At 44.6% G+C, this 20,067-nt stretch overlaps 1 protein-coding gene and 1 pseudogene across 6 annotated transcripts in view; both read left to right on the top strand.

The window, feature by feature from the left end:
- The first annotated feature begins 393 nt into the window (after positions 1-393).
- Positions 394-20,067, top strand: part of RBM47 (RNA binding motif protein 47) — a 205,635-nt gene continuing 185,961 nt past the window's right edge. Inside the window, exons 1-2 of one of the 5 annotated variants that reach the window (XM_031664641.1) lie at positions 394-631; positions 789-947. The gene's annotated coding sequence lies outside the window, so the exon portion shown is untranslated. Of the gene's footprint in view, positions 632-788; positions 948-982; positions 1,418-1,754; positions 2,000-20,067 lie in introns of those variants that run through there. The other 4 variants (XM_031664640.1, XM_009206698.4, XM_031664638.1 and 1 more) reach the window with 4 other exon arrangements.
- On the top strand, positions 7,464-9,068 carry LOC101013320 (annotated as a pseudogene). Its single transcript, XR_160772.5, has one exon. The product of XR_160772.5 is annotated as a 60S ribosomal protein L4 pseudogene (transcript).

A 20,067-nucleotide genomic window follows, 5' to 3' on the forward strand; every position in this document is an offset into this window, starting at 1 on the left:
AGTGAGCTTCATGGAATGCAGGCAAATTAATCTCCATTTCTCTTGTCAATCTGGTAACTTTTAAGTGAGATGAAATTCAGTTGGCTACCCTTTACAGGGACTTTATTTCCCATTGTATTCAAGACTGTCAGCAATGAATGTAAACTGTTTGTAAAAATCCCATCGTTAGAATCTTCCAGAAACTGAGGCTGGGAGAGATTAAATATCTTGCTCATGGCCTCACAGCTAGTGAGTGGCAGTGCTGGGGCTACAGCCCATGTCTAACTCTGACCACACGCCCCTTCTTCAGAAAAAAGCCGTAATGTAAATAATAATAAGAATAACAACAATAACGGCAGCTAACACTATGTGCCAGGCACCGTTCTAAGCTCTTTGCATGTGTTAACTCAACCAGCAAAGAACCATTTTTGGAACATTCTTTCACTAAAGTAGCCCGGTATTTTTTTTTCCCCTCAGCTGAATGACACTGCAACCCGAAATCACAACTCTGTTTTAGGTTCCTGGTGGTGCCTGCTTCCTCTTCTCGTTTGTTTAGTCACAGAATTAGATTCCTGTTGGCCCATTCCGCGCCTACAAACAGGCTTAGCGCTCCACTGAAATGCGGGAGGCTCCTTAACTCTTGTATAAACAGGTAAGGCGAAGGGGGTGGGGCGCGGATTGCGGACATCTGGGTTTCTTGGGGATTGGGATGGGGTGGGGGTTCCAGCCAACTCCCCAGAGAGCAGGCAAGGTGAAGCGAGAGCTTGGCTGCTGTTTCTAAATGCAATGTTTTTTTGTTCCCTTTCTAGAAACCCTTCGTAACTCTAGGTCAGAGCGCATTAAAATGAGCCACTTCTGAACGAGCAGCGCCCAGGCCCCAGGCCCTGCTGCGAAGGCCCCAGCAAAGGTCAGGGCCCCGTCCGCGTGACGCTCCTGCCTGCGTGCGGCCAAGCCATGCTCGGCCCCAGGTAAGGACGCCCCGGGAGCTCTCCTCGGGCACGCGGGGGTCGCGGAGATCCCACCTCGTCCAGCGACTTCTTTATGGGGGGAAGAAGGGGAACGGGGTGGTTCCGATCGGCTTGAAATTCAACAGCAGGTTCCTAATTCCTCCAACGTGGTTCTGGCTGGGTTTCTCCAACAGCCCGAAGGGGGCCGAGCGTCTGACTGGGACAGATGCCCCCAGGTGGAGCAGGTGCCACTTCTGGGTGTCTGAAAGGCATGTGACTTTTGGGGCGGGGATAGAAGTCCGTCTGGTCAAGTCCCCCGATCTCTGCCATCAAGGCCGATTTTCTTTGAACCTTCAGCAAAGGTATCTGCGCTCCTAAAAACAAGAGGAATGTGGCACTGGCCTTTAGCCAGGGGAGGCTCAGCGAGCAGGATAAAATTTCAGGGCAGATTTACGGGAAGTTGCCGGTGTTGGGAGTAAAAATCTGGTTTGGTGAGTTTAAGGGAAGGGAGTAGACGAGACACAACCTTGCTACTGTGAGGCGGATGGCCTCGGCAGGGGGCGGGCGGCGGGAGGAGAGAGGGAGGGAACCGGGAAGGGCCCGCAGACCAGACGCTGAGCGCTCCGGTGCGCAGCGCCCCACGCAGCCGGGACCCGGCGCCGCTCTGCGCGTGGAACCGCCGCGCGCTCCCGGCCTCGGGAGCTGAGCTCGAGAGAACTTCGCTGCCTTCGGGTCGCCGCTCCCGCTTTCCACTGTGGAATGTGCAGCTTGGGATAAAGAAAAACCAGGGTTTGGGGAGCGGTCCTCCTGGAGACTTTCTCTCCGCAGGTCTCCAAGGTTAAGCAATTCTGACCCACTGGAATTCCCAGAGCCTGGGAGTTAAGCCTAAAACGCTCTGTTGCTTTAAGCGGCGCGGTGGGGAGTCGCTGGACACTCCTTATTTTGGTTTTACATTAAAAAGAAGGCGGACGAGAAGATGTTGTAGGTGACTTCCTAGCTGTGTTATGTTGCTCCTGGGCTGTGGATGGTGTTAATTTCTGAAGTGGGCGGCTCCAAAAACTTAACAAGGAAAGGTAAGGTGTTTTTTGGTATTCCTTCTAACTATTGTCCCTTAATCTTACATTTGGGTCCCAATTTTTGAAGTATATATTTTTTTCTTTTTCTTCTCTTTTTAGCCCTTATCCCTCATGCTATCACTCACCTTCTGTCTCTTGGTATATTTAGTGGGAAATAAAGTGTTTATAAAAAGGTTTGAAAAGGGTCAGCTTCTGGGAAGGCAGATAATCATTACAGTCAGCCCCATCGTGTTTCCTGTAGTGATGAATCTTTTTCCATAAAAGAAACTGATTTTTTTTTCACTCTTGAAAATACATGATTGGACCGCCCAGAAGCGCAGGTGACTTTAGACTCAGATTATTACAGTGAGATTGAGGAAGCGTCCTGGACAGGAGGCATCTCATTTAAGTGTTAACCAGGGCAGAGGGGGGTCTTCCTGCAGTAATTTACCTCTGAAAGTAACACTCAGTGGAGGTGTAGTTGTTTCAAATTAAAAATTCAACCTGTAGAAAAGGGTAGGGCTGATGAATTATGACATCTGACAAATTAGCAGTTGACCGGATATTTAAGAAATCAGATAAAATAAATGGAAGTGGAACTTTTCAAATAAATGACTCATTTTTTAATTAGGTAAAAGTTCAGCCACTCCTGGGTACTGTCCCAAGGCACAAGTGATAGGAAGATACCACCAAGGTCCTTACAGGCCATTACCGATCTGAACTAAAAATCAAACCTTTTTTTTTTTTTCTGGTGGTATTTTAATGACTCACTGTTTTGTTTAGCAGGAATATAGATTAAAAAATGTATTCTTTCAAAGTTTTAAGGCAAGGTCATACGAATTTCTCAGGGGAGGGAAAGCAAAGGGTTGGCAACCCAACATGAAGGGGTTGCCGAAGTTTTGAGCTCAAAAGGTTGGCAATTAGATCCAGAGCGTTTGAGAATTGCAGGTGCTAATTCTAATGGTCAGCGGCGTAACACACAACCTCTAGATAAACCAAAGTACTCAACCTAGAGGATAAGAAGAGATCACTTTGTGGGAGTTTGTGTTGCTATTCATTTAAACAATGATCTTTGTCAGATTGCTGACTTGAAGTCTTGGAGGGAACTAAAATCAACCCAGTCTGAAAGGAAAACAGAAGGAAAAAAAGAAAGGAAGAGATGGTTTGGGTTTTAATATTTTTTTCTGGTCTGCTTTACCCTTCATCTTGTTCTGATATACATACTGTTGGCCTCTTTGACTCAATTACTGCCCACTGGAAGAATGGGATCTCAGAAATTTCCCAAGCACCTAGCTTCGTGATTAACTTTCAGTATGTGTCAAATGAAGAAATAAGCCTAGCTCTGCTGTCCTTTACCTGGCTAGGTAGGCCATGCTTAAATTAATTAGATCAAGATATTCTGAATATCAATCAATTATTAAAGATTTATTATCTTCCTCTTGATTTTTGCATTTACAGAAGTTTGTAGGATTGAGAATTCATCATCATCATTTTTTTTGTACCAATCTCTGTATTTTTAATAGTCAACATGTTTATTTTTGATTCCCCCACTGTGCTGCTTTAAACTAAATTTTGAAAGAATTCTGCCCAAAGCAGTAGTGATACTGAGGATGAAATAAAGACAGAAAGCAAGGGAACTACATGCTTCTGGACACATGTTCTATACACTTGCTCTAACCAGTGTTAAAGACTGTTCATATTTTTTTTCCTCACATGATAAGAACATTCATATTAGACTATTTGGTTTACTGTTCTACCTAATGATTTTTTTAAAAGATTGGGTTAAAGTAGGCGAAATTATTTTCTTACAAAAGGATTTAATTTGCTTTTCAAATTCTGCTCTGAAGCTCAAGATTAAATCATATCCCAAATGACTGAGCTTTCATTGCTATAGAAAAGCATTTGGCTATTTCAGTAAGTTTCCACCTCCACATCTTAAGTCTCCTGATTTATCAGAAAAGGTCAAGGGAGTGGATACAAGGATGAAGGTGGGAGATTTTCTTAAAATTGGACCCAGGCGCAAGGAAAACTGTGATTAGGTTATCCCAGAAGATACATTATTCTGGGGAAAAATAACTTACTCTGAAGAGGGTTTAAGTTTGGGATTCATGAGACTTAGCAGAAAGGGTATGTTTAGAATGAAGGTAGAATTTGGGTGCCAAACTTTTATGAAGTTACAATGAAGACATTAAGTGCAGCTTTAAGTGCTTGTCACAGTGATTCCAAGCTAAAGGTTATGTTGCAGTGTTTCAGCTACTGGCCTGATTAGGAGATATATTTTCTTTCCCTCTTGGGAACAGTCTCTGTGTCTTAATGATGATGCTGATTTTCTGGTTTAATATCATAAAAGGTGTGTGTTAGTCCCAACATTACTGCTCCAAGTAATGGCTTCAAAGAGCAACTGGATAAATATTTTCAATAATAGCGATGCAGAGATGACTTGGGTTTCAAGATAGGAGGCCTTTGGAGCCTCCAGAGAATTGTCGTAGAAGTGATCAGTAACTAATTGCTCAGTTGCCACCTCAAGTTGTTGTTTCCATCTTATGCTGGAGAGATTCAGGAAAATGGCACCCTGCCATTTTTTGTGTGTGGTCCTGAATCATCCTGTCAGTAAAACTCCTGAGATCGTCTGAGCTGGAGTTCTGATTGTTTCTGTTTCTCTCATAGTTGCTTCCCCATCTATTCTGTCAGCGTCTGTATCAGGGGAGAGGCAGTGGGGAGGGCGATCTCCTCCGCTTGAAGTCAATGACCACCTTCTTTTAAGGATCTCGTATCTTTTGCTCTGAAAAAGGTGTGGGGGAGGAAAACTTTCATTTTCCAGTGAAAGTAGAAAGGGAGAGAATGTCTAGAGGAATAAATGGCCAAGAAACAGGTAAGTTCTGAATGTGGTCCTAGTGTGGAATTTACCAGAAAGCTCACATGGAGATTACCAATGCCCTCAAAGGATTGCAGGTAAACTAGCAACTGTGAGAAGTAGAAGCTCCTCCTCCCTTTTGTAATTCAGATGTTCCTAGTGTACTGCAATAGACACTAGTTTGAATGAATTCAAGATATCATCTCTTGGTACAACCAAAAGTAAACTGATTACAAAAGGCACAAACCCTTCAACCATACTCCCACTCTCTGCCTTTCCTCTACTTTCTGTGTGGTTTAAGGAAAAAAAAAAAAAGAATTGCAGCTCGATTTAAGTAACTTACATATTTAATAGGAGAAGTCTTTTTTTGTCATTGTGAATCTTCCATTTTTGTCATCATAGGAACTTAGTTTATGTAAAAAACGATTTGTAGGTGTGTCTAGATGCATATGGTTTATGTGTTTGTAAAATAAAATACATAAATAAGCTGATCACATAGAAGTGATTGTGACTATAGTAGCTCTTTTGGTACACCCTATCAAAGCTTTTAGAGTGGAGTCATTTTAGAAGTCAAAAGCACAATCTCTGCTTTTCTGAAGGCCGTTTCAGGGAGATGACATCAAGAGAAAACAGAGTGCTAGTGTAACCCTGAAAACCCTTTGTGTTTTAGGAAAATATCAATGTTTTGGTCTCAGGAGATTTCTGGTTCTGAAAAATGTATGCTTTATTTATAGATTATACTCAACCACATTAATCAAGAAAAGAATATCCAGTCTCCCCAAATCACGATATTTGTCTTTGGGGATGCTATATGTTTGTGGTTCTCATGAACATGGTGGTCCTGCACAGAGACCATAGTGGGTTCCTGGTGGGTGTACATTGAATGAAAGGGGAGTTGCTGACAGCTTTGGCCTCCTGACTGTGCCTTGCATCGATGAATTGTCAGTTTTGCCTTGAGTACCCACCAACTGGGGTGGAAGACAACCTGTTCCCAGACGCTATGGATAATCCACATGTGGGTGAGCAAGAGTTAAGTATATGTACCAGTGGGCAGTGAGTGAGTGTACAATGAATGCAGGGCATTGTGCAGCTGAAACAGGAACAGGATGCCTGTACCTGACCAAGGAAATGCCAGCGTATTAAAATTATAATAAAAAGTATCTACCTTTCAGAGCACCGAGACCTGGCTCAATCATGTTTGTAAAGCATTTCACATGCCCCAAGAAAAAGAAAAAGTATAGAAGTACAGAATGGACAGGGTTTTTTCAGGTGTTATTTCTCTTAGATCAATTTAATTCCTATTCTGAAAATGTATAGTTGAACCTTGTAAGCACAGGTAAATCATTCATGTTTCAAAAACTAGGGTTCCACATTGGTGAAGATAATAGCACGGTGACTTTTGAAAAGATGGCTTAGGCTGGGCACGGTGGCTCATGTCTGTAATCCCAGCACTTTGGGAGGGTAAGGTGGGTGGATCACAAGGTCAGGAGTTCAACACCAGCCTGTCCAATAGGGTGAAACCCTGTCTCTACTAAAAATACAAAAATTAGCCGGGCATAGTGGCAGGTGCCTGTAGTCCCAGCTACTTGGGAGGCTGAGGCAGGAGAATTGCTTGAACCTGGGAGGCGGAGGTTGCAGTGAGCCGAGATTGTGCCACTGCACTCCAGCCTGGGCAACAAGAGTGAGACTCCGTCTAAAAAAAAAAAAAAAAGAAAAGAAAAGGTGGCTTAAATAATATTTCTTTTTGTGTGTTGTCATTTAGTTTTAAAAATAATAACGTGGTTCTCGGTACACCAAGCCCTTGCCAAGATTAGGCCCATCTTCCCAGTAGCCTTCTCAAGACAAAGTTGCCTTTGTGTAACTACAACTGGGAGGGTTTGGTGACATAGAAAACTCAATGGGGCACTGCAACTTTTTATTAACAGAAAATGCAATGGCCTAATGTTTTTGTGGTTTTCTGTTTTTGTTTTATGTTCTACCAGTTCGTATCTCTGATCTATTTCTCCATGAGGATGATCTTACTATTTTAGACTTGTCCAGGGAAGAGTGAGGTGGTTGTGGCTTAACCTTAGAATTTCGTTAGATTGTAAAAGACTGCAGCATGCTGGCATGGAGGAGAGCTCAGCTCTGCGGGCTAGTTTGTTATCAGGGAAATCAGCAAAGTTTGGTCACATGGAGAGAAAAAAAAGGGATTTAGCTAAAGATGCAGATTTTGGGGAAAGGATGGCTATTCATACTAAATTCACACTCCATAGCAGAGTGACTAGGAGCATAGACTGCCTTGGTTCCAATCTTAGTTCTGCCACTTACACGTGACTCTAGGCAGGCTAACTAAAAAAGAAAACCTCGTGACTCAGTTTCCCCAACTGTAAAATGCCTACCTCACAGGGTTATTATAAGGATTAAATAAATTAATCTGGGCCAGGCTTGGTCACTCACACCCGTAATCCCAGCACTTTTGGAGACCAAGGCCTGTGGATCACTTGAGCCCAGGAGTTTGAGAACAACCTGGGCAACATGGCAAAACCCCATCTCTACAAAAAATACAAAAATTATCCAGGCGTGGTGGTGCGTGCCTGTAATCCCAGCTACCCAGGAGGTTGAGGTGGGAGGATCCCTTGAGACCGGAAGGTGGAGGTAACAGTGAGCCAAGATTGCGTCACTGCACTCCAGCCAGGGGGACAGAGCAAGACTCCATCTAAAAACAAACAAACAAACAAGCAAACAACTTTATACCTCTTTTTCTGCTCTTTAATATCCTTTAAAAGGCTGAGAGGCTTTTCCTATGGCAGCAGCTGGGCTGAGAGGAGCGTGGCTGTCTCCTCTCTCCGCCATGGCGTGTGCTCGCCCACTGATACCGGTGTACTCCGAAAAGGGGGAGTCATCTGGCAAAAATGTCACTTTGCCTGCTGTATTCAAGGCTCCTATTCGACCAGATATTGTGAACTTTGTTCACACCAACTTGCGCAAAAACAACATCCCTACACTGTCAGTGAATTCGCAGGTCATCAGACCGGTGCTGAGTCTTGGGGTACTGGCAGAGCTGTGGCTCAAATTCCCACAGTTGGAGGTGGTGGGACTCACCACCCTGGCCAGGGTGCTTTTGGAAACATGTGTCGTGGAGGCCGAATGTTTGCAGCAACCAAAACCTGGCGCTGCTGGCATCGTAGAGGGTACACAACCCAAAAACGATATGCCGTCTGTTCTGCCCTGGCTGCCTCAGCCCTGCCAGCACTGGTCATGTCTAAAGGTCATCGTGTTGAGGAAGTTCCTGAACTTCCTTTGGTAGTTGAAGATAAAGTTGAAGGCTACAAGAAAACCAAGGAAGTTGTTTTGCTTCTTAAGAAACTTAAAGCCTGGAATGATATCAAAAAGGTCTGTGCCTCTCAGGGAATGAGAGCTGGCAAAGGCAAAATGAGAAACTGTCGCCGTATCCAGCGCAGGGGGCCGGGCATCATCTATAATGAGGATAATGGTATCATCAAGGCCTTCAGAAACATCCCTGGAATTACTCTGCTTAATGTAAGCAAACTGAACATTTTGAAGCTTCCTCCTGGTGGGCATGTGGGACGTTTCTGCATTTGGACTGAAAGTGCTTTCCGGAAGTTAGATGAATTGTATGGCACTTGGCGTAAAGCTGCTTCCCTCAAGAGTAACTACAATCTTCCCATCCACAAGATGATCAATACAGATCTTAGCAGAATCTTGAAAAGCCTAGAGATCCAAAGAGCCCTTGGAGCACCACGCAAGAAGATTCATCGCAGAGTCCTAAAGAAGAACCCACTGAAAAACCTGAGAATCATGTTGAAGCTAAACCCATGTGCAAAGACCACGCACCGGAACACCATTCTTCGCCAGGCCAGGAATCCCAAGCTCCGGGTGGATAGGGCAGCTGCTGCAGCAGCAGCACTAGAAGCCAACTCAGATGAGAAGGTGGCGGTTGCAGGCAAGAAGCCTGTGGTGGGTAAGAAAGGAAAGAAGGCTGCTGTTGGTGTGAAGAAGCAGAAGAAGCCTCTAGTGGGAAAAAAGGCAGCAGCTACCAAGACACCAGCCCCTGAAAAGAAGCCTGCAGAAAAGAAACCTACTCCAGAGGAAAAGCAACCTGCTGCATAAACTCTTACATTTGATTATTCCATAAAGGTCAAATTATTTTGGACAGCTTCTTTTGAATAAAGACCTGATCATACAGGCAGTGAGGAGGGGAAAAAAAAAAAAAAAAAAGTCTGAGAGTTGCGAATAAGCGATGATGAGGAGGAAAAAAGTGCATTGTTTCATAATTAGAAAAAACTTATTAGGTCATTATTAGAAGGAAAAAAGTACGTTTTCTCAAAATTAGGGAGAGTGAAGAGCTGAGTGTGGTGGTTCATGCCTGTGATCCCAGCTACTTGGGAGGCTGAGGCAGGAACATCGATGGTTGACAGGAGCTCAAGGCTTTTAGTATGTTATGATTGCCCCTGTGACTAGCCACTGCACTCCAGCCTGGATAACATAGTGAGATCTCACCTCTAAAAATTACGGAGAGTCAGCCAAGAAATCCAAGAGTGAAAGGGCAGTATCAGGTGAATATCAATGAGTCACAGCAGTGTGGCTTTTCTGGTGGGCTGACGGTGTACTCTTAGTTAAGGAAAAGATGAGGAAGAACAGGTGGATGAAGAAGTATTGGAAGAATTGCCTCTAGTGAAATCCTATTTGCAGAGCAAAGAGAAATCCAATAACAAGTTAGCCCTTCCCATTTGGTGCAAACAGTAGTTTGGCTCAGGGACCTCCTTTGCTTTTTGCTCCACATTGTGGGCTCCAGGATCTACCTCAAGGTATTTGCCAATGAGTAAACAGAAACTGCCAGCTCATGTGATACGGACAAGCCCAGTGTGAAACCTAGGAGTCACTTCTCTGGTGGGAACTGCAGGAGGCACACAGACCCTGAAATTAAATGGTAACACCCATGTTCTCATACACCCTAGTCATGTATGAAAGGTCTTGCCTTTTCTCCATTGGCTAGAGCTAGTGTCAGAAGGGTGGATGCGTCTGCAGAATCTGCTTATCTGCTCCCCTGCTTCCACCTTTGTCCTCACTGCTCTCCCTGCACTCTCCTTTCTTGACCTAGTATCCAGAGTGACTTTGTTTTTTTTGAGACGGAGTCTCACTCTGTCACCCAGGCTGGAGTGCAGTGGCATGATCTCAGCTTATTGCAACCTCTGCCTTCCGGGCTCCAGTGATTCCCCTGCCTCAGCCTCCTGAGTAGCTAGGATTACAGATGTGCACCACCACGCCTGGCTAATTTTTGTATTTTTAGTAGAGATGGAGTTTCACCATGTTGGCCAGGCTGGTCTTGAACTCCTGGCCTCAAGCGATCTGCCTACCTTGGCCTCCCAAAGTGCTGGGATTGCAGGCGTGAGCCACCGCACCTGGCCAGAGTGACTCTTTTAAAACAGAAGTCAGATCGTATCAGTCCCCTGCTGAAAACTTTCTAGAGCCTTTCTATCTCACTCAAAAGCCAGTGAGTGACTTTATTTCTAAGCCCCATCACCTCTTTAACCTCACCTGCTACCACACACATCCTTACTCCCTCTGCTTTAACCACACTCATTTTCTTGATGGGGTGTGCCCAACACATTCATACCACAGGGCCTTTGCACTGGCTTCCCCTGATGCCTGAACCATCATCCCCAGACATATCCATGCTTCACTCCTTCGCCTCCTTCAAGTCTTTGCTCTGCCTCTTCCTAGTTAAAACAGCAATTCCTCCTTCCTGCCCGCATCCTCCGTGTCGCTACCCTGCTCTTTCTCTGGTATTTATCACTTTGTAGCATGCTATGTAATTGTATGACCTATTGTCTATCTCTCCCTGACTAGAATGTCTACTTCATTCATTGATATATCCAAAGCACATTAGAGGAGCGTCTGCCACAGAGTAGGTGCTCCATAAATATTTGTTGAATAAATGAATAAGACACACAGGCTTTTACACATTTCAAGCGTGACCGAAAGCGTTTTACTCGAAATACAACCACGAACATACCTTTCTGAATGAGCATGGGTTTTCTCCCAGACCTCTTCTAGGAGGCTGCCATGTTTTCTGTGGTTTATTTTCTCTGCCACCACAAGTCCTTGATGGAGGCTGATGACTAAGTAACGTGCAAGGCAGGGCCAAATGTGGGGATGTTGCAATCATTTCAGCACTTCCCCATTTCAGAGCTTCCCTGTTTCCAAATCAAAGCCTCCTCTTTGGCAATCTTTTTGTGATTTACATCTAAATGTATAGCCCTCTGTTTTGAACCTGTTTTGTGAATTGCATGCCCTACAGATACTTGACTGACTTATGTTACTATATTGTTTATCACCTTTTCTATTGTCATTTAATTATAATTAATGATTGTTCTGAGAGTAACTGTCAAGACAAATTGTCTTAAATAACTCTTTTCACCTTTGAGGTTTTCACAAGTGTCAATTGCTGCTACAGGATTCCATTTAGATTGTTCTTGGTTGTAGAGCTCAATTAGGTATTTTTGTCTTAACCTGGCATGAAATGGAAGTGCTAGAGTCATTGTTTGAGTCTTTAATTTTTCCCCAGAACCTTTATACAAATACTTGATCTTGCCTTTTACCAAATGGCAAAACAATTCTCTGATCTGTCATGTTTGTTTGCTAGGCTTGGCTTCGTTCTCTCCTTTGGACGATTATCTAGGTTTGGCAAAATTGCTTTTCTTGGCCTTGGGAGGCACAGTTTCCCTCTCTGTGTTCATTTGCCTTGTTTAGATCCATAATTCACTGAAAAGGGCTTCCTCAATTGCTGGTAAACTCCTGTGGCTACTAGGCTTGGGGACCCTACAAACCATCTTGAAGGTAGTACAGACTCCAGGAAGGTTCTTTGCAGTAAAAAAAAGGCAATAGTACATAAAGTCTGCTGAGAGTAGATGAAGAGCCTGGATGTAGTTATTTATGACTGTTGTCAATCATGGTTTGTGGCTGATTTAGAATTATTTGGATTTTTTTTTCCTTCTAAATTGATTTGGAAGACATCATCACAATTTGTTGAGGAGTGCAAAAAATACACACACAAATTATACGGCTAATAAACAAAGAGCTAATGTTCAAAGTTATTTCTGCAAATCATCTTATTTCTTATCACATGTACTGAATGGGACATTAGAAATGAATGGGGGGCCAGGCACAGTGGCTCACGCCTGTAATCCCAGCACTTTGGGAGACCGAGGTGGGTGGATTACTTGAGCCCAGGAGTTAAAAACCAGCCTGGGCAATTTGGTGAAACCCCTTCTCTATTAAAAAAAATTTTTTTAAAAGAAAAGAAAAAATGAATAGCATATAAATGTTAAATTAGACTTGTCTTGTTAATATACTATGTAGAGGCAGCTGGTGGTAATTATTTACCAAAATATAGAACCAGTAAATATGAATTAAATGACTTAAACTAGACACATTGAAAGGACTTATTTTCTTGCCTAAATATAGACTTTTTCTTTTGAGATGGAGTCTTGCTCATATTGCCCAGGCTGGAGTGCAGTGGCACAATCTCGGCTCACTGCAACCTCCGCCTCCTGGGTTCAAGCCATTCTCCTGCCTCAGCCTCCCGCCTAGCTGGGATTACAGGCGCCTGCCACCACACCTGGCTAATTTTTGTATTTTCAGTAGAGATGGGTTTCACCATGTTGGCCAGGCTGGTCTTGAACTCCCAACCTTGTGATACACCTGCCTTGACCTCCTAAAGTGCTAGGATTACAGGTGTAAGCCACTGTGCCCAGCCCAGAATTTTTTTTTTTTTTTTTTTTTTTTGAGATGGAGTCTCACCGTCACCGAGGTTGGAGTGCAATGGCATGATCTCAGATCACTGCAACCTCCGCCTCCCAGGTTCAAATGATTCTCCTGCCTCAGCCTCCCGAGTAGCTGCAACTACTCGTGCCACCACGCCTGGCTAATTTTTGTATTTTTAGTAGAGACGGGGTTTCACTGTGTTGGCCAGTCTGGTCTCAAACTCCTGACCTGGTGATCCGCCCGCCTCAGCCTCCCAAAGTGCTGAGATTACAGGTGTAAGCCACTGTACCCAGCCCAGAGTTTTTCTTTTCTTTTCTTTTTTTTTTTTTTTGACACTGAATCTCGCTCTGTCACCCAGGCTGGGGTGCAGTGGCGTGATCTCAGCTCACTGCAACCCCCGCCTCTCAGGTTCAAGCAATTCTCCTGCCTCAGCCTCCCGAGTAGCTGGATTACAGGCATGCACCACCAGGCCTGGCAAATTTTTATATTTTTGGTAGAGATGGGGTTTCACCGTGTTGGCCAGGCTGGACTCAAACTCCTGACCTCATGTGATCCGCCACCTCGGCCTCCCAAAATGTTGGGATTACAGGCATGATCCAACGTGCTTGGCCTAGATACAGACTTAACTGCTGTTTGAGCAGCTGCTATGTGCTGGACACTGGATACTAAGTACTCAGTGGTGAATAAAGGTTCCACATCCTCTGGGACTTTCTTTGTGGGTTGGAGGTGAGATTTAGTGCTCTGAAGGAACCAGGAACCTGCAGGTACTGCACAATAGTGGGTGGGAATCCCATAAGTGAGGTCATCAGAGAAGGCTCCTCCAGGGAGGTGGGGCTGAAGTTATTTGATGAGCAGGGAGATGTCCATCTTTGCTAGATGGAGTAGCATTCATGAAGGTCCTAAGGCTGGGAACGCTTGGCATGTTGAGGGACTTAAAGAAGGCCAACCTTGCAACAGTACAAGGTGCCCAGCAAGGAGGAGATGGGCACAAGGTAGGGTTATGGGGATTACCGAGACTCAGAGCATGTGGGTCACTAAACATCATGGAAAAGAGTTTGCATTTTGTTAATCCAGGCCTAAGAGAAAGCCGTTAAAGACGGCTTCTTAAAAGATAACCCTGACCCAGGCTGGAGCGCAATGGTGGGATCATGACTCACTGCAGTCGTAAACTCTTGGGCTCCAGTGATCCTCCTGCCTCAGCCTCCCAAGTAGCTGGGACTACAGGCACATGATCACACTAAGCTAATTCTTTGATTTTTTTTGTAGAGACAGGGTCTCACTATTTTGCCCAGGCTAGTCTTGAATTTCTGGGCTCGGGCAATGCATCCATCTTGGCCTCCCAGAATGTTGATATTACAGGTGTGAGCCACTGTGCCTGACCAGGAGTTGATTTTTGGGAGTGGCATTGATGGTGGGGAGAGCCAGTGGCCTGCATGGGATTTCTTCTGTGTATCTACCTGCCTCTTTTATGACCTGAGTCTGAGGCTGGCAGTGGCCAGCAGAAATTGCAAGATGTCGTGATGGCCTGGAGGGAGGACTCAGGATGAGGGGTTCTGATCTGTGTTGCTGGCTGTGATGGCAGAGACTGGGAGAGAACAAGTTTGAGGCAGGTAGAGGAGATCAGGAGCTCAATTTTGGATGTGTTTACTGAGGTTCAAACATCCCAAGGAGATGCTGGAAGTTTCCCTTTTTTTTTTTTGAGACGGAGTCTCGCTCTATTGCCTAGGCTGGAGTGCAGTGGCTCAATCTCGGCTCACTGCAGCCTCTACCTCCCAGGTTCAAGCGATTTTCCTGCCTCAGCCTCCCGAGTAGCTGGGATTACAGGCACGTGCCACCATGCCTGGCTAATTTTTGTATTTTTGTAGAGACGGGGTTTCACCATGTTGGTCAGGCTGGTCTCGAACTCCTGACCTCGTGATCTGCCCACCTCAGCCTCCCAAAGTGCTGGGATTACAGGCGTGAGCCACTACTCCCAGCTGGAAGTTTCCCCTCTTATATCCAGTGCCTCTAGCAAAAGCAGGAGACACCTCTAGTGCCTATCATTCATTTTGAGAAAAAGCATTATTTTATTTTATTTTTAGAGACAAGGTGCCACTCTGTCACCAGACTGGAGTGCAGTGGCATGATCATAGCTCACTGTAACATCTTGGGCTCAAGCAATCAATCTTCCTGCCTCAGCCTCCTGGGTAACTGGGACTACAGGCGCATCACCTTACCTGGCTGCCTAGCATTTTTTCTTTTTTCTTTTCTTTTTTTTTTTGAGGGTCTTGCTCTGTTGCCTAGGCTGGAGTGCGGTGGCACAATCATGGCTCTCTGCAGCCTCGACCTCCCTGGGCTCAGGTGATCCTCCCACCTGAGCCTCACAAGTAGCTGGGATTACAGGTGCGCATCACCATGCTTGGCTAATTTTTTGTATTTTTTGTAGAGACAGGGTTTACAATGTAGCCCAGGGTGGTCTCAAGCTCCTGGGCTCAAGCAATCAGCTTGCCTCAGCCTTCCAAAGTGCTGGGATTACGGGTGTTAACCACCATGCCTGGCCCTTCACATTCTTTTAGACAACTATTTTGTATTTCAGTGTTTCTCTTTATGTCCACATTGGCAAATATAAAGTGTGTGATCTTTACTTACATACCGCAAATGACAAAATAATGCTAATTGAGTATCTAGGGTATATAGGAAACTGTAATGGGGAAATGGGGTTGGGGGCAAACATTAAAAAAAAGACCTAAGTATAGTTTCAGTCATCAAACTTATAATTCAAATTAATCATATATATTTACTAAAATTTTAACATTTATATTATATATTTAATATGCAATCACATTAATATAAATATATATATATATTTTTTGAGACGGAGTCTGGCTCTGTCGCCCAAGCTGGAGTGCAGTGGCCGGATCTTGGCTCACTGCAAGCTCCGCCTCCTGGGTTCACGCCATTCTCCTGCCTCAGCCTCCCGAGTAGCTGGGACTACAGGCGCTGGCCACCTCACCTGGCTAGTTTTTTTGTATTTTTTAGTAGAGATGGGGTTTCACCGTGTTAGCCAGGATGGTCTCGATCTCCTGACCTCGTGATCCGCCCGTCTCATGATCCGCCCGTCTCGGCCTCCCAAAGTGCTGGGATTACAGGCTTGAGCCACCGCGCCCGGCCTAATATAAATATATTTAAAGTACATGTATATATTTATATATAATTAACACTAAGTGTATTTAATATATTTAGCATGTATATGTACAATTTATAATATTAAATGCCATATTTATTTATTTATTTTGAGGCAGAGTCTCACTCTGTCACCACGCTGGAGTGCAGTGGCGTAATCTTGACTCACTGCAACCTCTGCCTCCAGGGTTCAAGTGATTCTCCTGCCTCAGCCTCCTGAGTAGCTGGGACCACAGGCATGCACCACCATGCCCAGCTAATTTTTTTGTATTTTTAGTAGAGAGGGGGTTTCACCATGTTGGACAGGATGGTCTCGATCTCCTGACCTTGTGATCAGCCTGCCTCGGCCTCCTAAAGTGTTGGGATTACAAGTGTGAGCCACTGTGCCTGGCCTTAAATGCCATATATATTTAGTAGTGAAAACAAAAATTTGTGTGAACAGAGATTCATCCCACATAACAAATAAGAGAAAGATAAAGGAAAATGTAAGATGAGGCTGGGCACGGTGGCTCACACCTGTAATCCCAGCACTTTGGGAGGCCGAGGCGGGTGGATCACTTGAGGTCAGGAGTTCGAGACCAGCCTGGCTAACATAGTGAAACCCCCGTCTCTACTAAAAATACAAAAATTAGCCCGCCGCGGCGGCAGGTGCCTGTAATCACAGCTACTTGGGAGGCTGAGGCAGGAGAATTGCTTGAACCCCGGAGGCAGAGGTGGCAGTGAGCTGAGATTGCCCCACTGCACTCCAGCCTGGGCGACAGAGCGAGACTCTGTCTCAGAAAAAAAAAAAAAAGAAAATATAAGATGAAACAGTGGATTTCCTTGTGAGTTATAATCACTGAGAGACATGCAAATTCATGCTGTAAATATTGATGCTATAAAAATGGATCCATTAGAACACATAAATGTATTTCTTGTCTGTTTCTTACATAACTTTTGTAAGCTTTGTAAAAAGGGTCTGCTGTGTTTCTTCTGCATATTATGTGGGTGGAAATTAGAAAGCTGATACAGGCACGTTTTAAACCACATAATGAAAGGCTGATTTGTATCTCTAGCAAACTGAGTTTTTGAGTTTCTAGTACCTAAAGCGAGCCGGGGATATAAGGGTGAGCACCACACAGGGCTTTTGGAGCTTATAGTGGTGGAAGCTTTATCTGTTTGTTTTTAGCACCACACTGCAACCTCCCAAGCAGAGATTATTCTAAAAAAATGATTGCGCGTATACTTGCAAACTCATAGGAATAAAGTGGTCTCAAGCAATGACCAAAGAAGTGATGTTTTAAAAAGTCATAAAGCATTAGAATTGGATGGAGTTAGAAGAGGCTATGATGGATAATGTTTTGCAACCATGGCTATAGAAACTGTCAGTGGCTGTAGCATTTTATTCTCCAATGTCATGTCAACACCGGTGGAACCCATGAGGTGTAATTGGTTTTATTATTGCTTAATTGAGCCACAGATGCTGTGGTTATTTGTTTCGCCTAAGATGGTTCAGTTTCCAAAAGGATATGAAGCGCCTGAAGTTTTCACAATTAATTAGTTAATTAATTTTGAGACAGAGTCTCACTCTTTTTTTGCCCAGGCAGGAGTGCAGTGGTGTGGTCTCAGCTCACTGCAATCTCTGTCTGCTGGGTTCAAGCGATTTTCATTCCTCAGCCTCCCAAGTAGCTGGGATTACAGGCATGCACTATTATGCCCAGCTAATTTTTGTATTTTTAGTAGAGATGGGGTTTCACCATGTTAGCCAGGCTGGTCTTGAACTCCTGACCTCAGGTGATCCACCTGCTTTGGCCTCCCAAAGTGCTGGAATTATAGGTGTGAGCCACCATATCTGGCTGAATTCTGTTGTTAATAAGAAAGCAACTTTGGTGAGGAGCTGTATAAGGTGCACCTGGAACAGTCATGTAGTGAAAGAGGCTTTGTGTGGATAATGACTTTTTTTTTTTTTTTTGAGTCAGGGTCTCACTCTGTCATCCAGGCTGGAGTGCAGTAGAGTGATCTCAGCTCACTGCAGCCTTGACCTCCTGGGTTCAAGAGATTCTCCCACCTCGGCCTCCTAAGTAGCTGGGACCACAGGCGCATGCCACCATGCCTGCCTAATTTTTTTTGTATATTTTGTAGAGACAAGGTTTCACCATGTTGCCCAGGCTGGTCTTGAACTCTTGAGCTCAAGTAAGCCACCACGCCTACCCAGCTATGACTAACATTTATTGAGCACCCACTGTATGCCATGCATGGTTTCTTATTTTTATTTTTTTTGAGACAGGGTTTTGCTCTGTTGCCCAGACTGGAGTGCAGTGGTGTGATCATAGCTCACTGTAGCCTCAACCTCCTGTGTTCAAGTGATCCTCTTGCCTCAGCTTCCCAAAGTGCTGGGATTACAAGCGTGGAGTCACTGAAGGGCGACTAGTCAGAATCACAAAACAAACCCCAAGGTGGAGGAGTAGGTTTTGGCACTATCCCTCATTTGACAGGTGTAGAAATGAGACACTGTCTAATAACTTGCCCAAGGTAAATGGTGGTCAGAATTGAGACTCTGTGTGTGTGTGTGTGTGTGTGTGTGTGTGTGTGTGTGTGACAGGGTCCTTTTCACCATGTTGCCCAAGGCTCACTGCAGCCTTGACTTCAGCCCCAAGTGATATTCCGCCTCCTAAGTGCTGGGCTGGGAATGCATGTGCCTACTCATACTCAGCTAATTTTTTTTTTATAGAGAAGGGGTCTCATCTTTCTGCCCAGGTTTGTCTCAAACTCTGGCCTTCCAAACGATCCTACCCCTTGGCCTCAGAGTGTTAATGCAGGTGTGAGCCACTGCACCTGGCCAAGACTCTTGTAAAGCTTCCCAAAGGAGGTCAGGTTTGAATAACCAGGTCTTTGGACCAGGACCCAGTCTTCTGCAAGGTCTGTTCTTGGCTTATATCACCTCAGACAATTGACCCTGGCCATAGCCCTTGTCCTTACTGCCTTTCACTTTCCTTTCTTTTAAAATTAGATTGGTTGGGGGAGATTTTGGACTAGGCTTGATTTGAGGCTCTTCTTACACAGCTGCATTTTCTCTAATTCTTTTTACTTTCATGGTTCAAATCACTAAAAGGCTGCTGGTTCATTGGATGTCTGAAGGGATCGGGGTGAAGTGGATGGGGGATGGTCACTTGGCTTTAAGTTGCAGGAAGGAAATAATTCTAGGTTAGATGGCTTGTTCCAAATCTTACAAAGTTCTTACAGATTTGATTCTTAACTCTCAGATCCCTTCTGAGATAGTGAATTTTGCTAGTATATAGGATGGTTCCAGACTGGTGGTTCTAGATTTTGTCTCTTCCAAGGAACATTTGGTAATGTCTGGAGATGTTTTGGGTTGTCACAATGTGGGAGGCAGTAGTGGGGGTGGGGCTCTGGGGAGCTCTGCATGCCTCTTAGCAGGTGGCAAGGCCAGGGGTACTGCTGGATATCCTACAGTGCCCAGGGAAGCCACTAACAACAAAGAATTTTCCAGCCCAAAGTGTCCATAGGGCTGAGGCTGAGAAAACTGCGATTCTGAGTGTTTCTTCATAAAGTCACTACTGTTCTTTTTTCTTTTTCCTTTTTATTTTTATTTTATTTATTTTTTGAGATGGAGTCTTTGCTCTGTCAGCCTAGGCTGAGTGCAGTGGCTGATCTCAGCCCACTGCAGCTCTGCCTCCCAGGTTCACCATTCCCTGCCTCAGCCTCCCCGAGTGAAGCTGGGATTCATAGGTCAAATTTTCACCCGCCCGCTAGTTTTTTGTGTTTTTTAGTAGACGGGGTTTCTAATTGTGTTCGGCTTGGGTAGGATGGTCTCTGATCTCCTGACCTTTTGATCCCATTCTGTCTCGCCTCCCAAAGTGCTGCTGGATTACAGGTTTGAGCCACTGCTACTGCCTCTTTTAAATGGATCTCACTTCAGCTGCCTTAGGGTTGGTCATAATCCTGCCTTGGCCTCCCAAAGTGCTGGGATTACAAGCATGAGTCACCATACCTGGCCTGTTACTACTGTCTTACACACCATAAATGATATTCCTTTCTTTAGTTTTTGCCTGTCCAAATATTAAACCTCCATCTCTCTGGATGATTCATAGGGTCCAAGAAGGTATTAGGGGAGAGGGTCAGTGAGAAGTTGAACTGAACTCTGTTCTTAGGAATGTTAAGTGTTTTAACAGCAGCCTGCTAGAAAAGTCCTCATTTCATAGTTTATTTTTCCCTTTGTCATGAATTCAGCCACTTCACTGTTTCCTTCTCAGATTCTAAGAATTTTTCTTTCGAGGCTACTAATGTCATTAGAATATCC

Source organism: Papio anubis, chromosome 3, assembly GCF_008728515.1.
Source record: "Papio anubis isolate 15944 chromosome 3, Panubis1.0, whole genome shotgun sequence".
In the NCBI taxonomy this organism is placed as follows: domain Eukaryota; kingdom Metazoa; phylum Chordata; class Mammalia; order Primates; family Cercopithecidae; genus Papio; species Papio anubis.